Raw genomic sequence first — 2,423 nt, forward strand, 5'->3', positions numbered from 1 at the left:
CCTTACTAGTCTCTAGTGATACCCAACCACGTGCCCTTGCCCCCGACTTTCCAGCTCCCTGGAGCTGCTGGGACTACACAGACCCACGGCCGGAGAGCAGACAGGAACTTGTTGGGGCTCTCGTCCTCTGCTGAAAGGACCCGAGAATTCAGCACTCCAGTGCCCGAGATGAAGTGTGCACAGGATCCAGGGTTTGTCCCTACCATTTTTAGGACAGTAAAGTTCTGAAGAAATACAACTAGTTTGTGAGGAGTATCCTTTTCTAGCCTTGCCTGGCTAGCTCAATCGGTACAGCATGAGACTCTTAATCTCAGGGTTGTGGGTTCGAGCCCCACGTTAGACATGACTTTTGCCCTCAGGGCTTGGCTTCACAGATAAGCAGAGATGATATTACAGAAGTGGCCAGATCCATATAAACTAAGCCTCTTCCAAAGGAGGATCTGTTGCTGGTCCAGGGAGGCCGGCATGTGGCCACCAACCTCGAATCTCACCGGAGCAACTTGCTTTTGTCTCATTAATATTTTATTATATACGTTTTGGAATTTAAAAGTTGAAACTTACTCCACAGTTCCAGATACAGCACTCAGAGTGGGTCAGGAGCCCCTCTGAGAGGTTCCTTTTCTAAGAACTTTCTTGAAATTCCCGCGATCGGGGCAAGTGCTTATCAGGCCAAGAATTATCGCCCAAAGTAGGACTTGAACCCATTCAGTCTCAGTTCTACACGCGGAACGAGAGCTACAACAGGAGACTTGGAAATGGATTTTCAGCTAACTCTGGCCCTAAGCAGGGACCTATGTGATGTTCCATCCGGGGGTGTTCCCCACCCAGGACCCTCGCCTCCCCCAACCCTGTGTGTCCCCACGTGCATTTGCTTCAGTTTTCCTCCCTCCTGAGACAGAGATGCAGCAGGGAAGGGAGCCCCTCATCTGGCCGTTATTCCTGTCCCAGCCCCTCTCCCCTTTCTAAAGTAGAAAGAAAGTTGGAAATCGTGGGCTACTCCAAGTAGAGGTTGGGTGTCCCTCTCCTCGAGAGGCAGCAGTGAGGGAAATGTGAGTTCCTTTCTTGGGGTGGGGTAGGGGAACCAGAAGGGTTAGCAACACTGGCCCTGAGGCTCTCGTGATGTTGGGTCATCTGGGTATCCAGGTTTCCAAGGTGGGGGTCAACGGGGGGCAGGAGAGGGCTTGGCAGTGGGGAGGAGCCTGCCAGGTTGTGTCCCTCTTGGTGCCTGGATTGGGGCACCCTACTCGTCCAAAAGAGAGAGAGACTATATTCATCAGAGTTCTGTTGTAGTCTATTTTTCTGGAGAACTCAAAGAGAGAGAGAGAGAAAGAGAGCGAGAGGAAGGGGAAAGTGAGGGAGAGATTGTGATTGATTGTAAAAATTGGCTCACATGATTGTGGGGATCCCAAAGTGAAATGTGCGGGGTGGGAATTCCATCAAGAGTCCATGTTGCAGACTGGAGTCAGAAGGCAGTCCAAGGCAAAATTCTATCCTCTTGGGGGTAATCTTAGTCTTCTCTCTTAAGACCTTCAAATGATTGGGAGAAGCCCACCCACATTATGGGAAGATAATTTGATTTACTCAACTCTACTGATTTAAATGTTAGTCACATCTAAAAAATACCTTCACAGCAACATCTAGACTGGTGTTTGACCAAACATCTGCGCACCATAGCCTGGCCAAATTCACACACAAAATTACCCATCACAGGGTCCTGTCAAAGTGCTGGGCTTCCTTCCAGACTTGTGGTTGCCAAGGGGGAGGAGGGTAGGGAAGGGATCGATTGGGAGTTAGAGGTTAGCCAATGCAAACTATTATATATAGACTGGATAAACAACAAGGTCCTACTGTGTAGCACAGGGAACTATATTCAATAGTCTGTGATAAACCATAATGGAAAAGAATTTTTAAAAGAATGTATATATGTATAACTGAATCACTTTGCTGTACAGCAGAAACTAACACAACATTGTAAATCAACTATACTTCAATTTTTTTAAAAGTGCTGAGCTTCCTTCCTAATAATAGGAGAGACAAGGTACAAAAGCTTACCTTCTACTTTGGATGTGTCCCAGTAGGCACCAGACCAGAAAACAGTACCTCCCAAGCTTCTCAGAGATGCTGGTGCGTCTCCTCAACCATGCAAGTCTTATTGCCTCCGTGAATAGCATTTCCTGCAGTCACTGCCAAGATCCATAGTCTGTTCCACTGCAGCATGCCATAGAGCCATGCTGGCGAGCCAGTATCTCTGTCCCTTCTGATTCCTTCTTTCACAGTTTGACATGGCATTTCTGGCAATTCTACTTCATTTAATGTAGGCCATTGCTTTTTCCATCCTTCCAAGAGCCATGCCAGCTGAGTATCACAACCAGTTTGAGGGACCACGCCAGGCGTTAAGTTCTGTGTCATGAAAGAGTGTCCCA

The 2,423-nt window shown here is 47.8% G+C and overlaps 1 non-coding gene across 1 annotated transcript; it reads left to right on the top strand.

Moving 5' to 3' along the window:
- The first annotated feature begins 270 nt into the window (after positions 1 to 270).
- Positions 271 to 343, top strand: TRNAK-CUU (transfer RNA lysine (anticodon CUU)). The gene has a single exon. It is a non-coding gene; the product is annotated as a tRNA-Lys (tRNA).
- Positions 344 to 2,423: the final 2,080 nt, after the last annotated feature.

Source organism: Phocoena phocoena, chromosome 15 (genome assembly GCF_963924675.1).
Source record: "Phocoena phocoena chromosome 15, mPhoPho1.1, whole genome shotgun sequence".
NCBI lineage: Eukaryota > Metazoa > Chordata > Mammalia > Artiodactyla > Phocoenidae > Phocoena > Phocoena phocoena.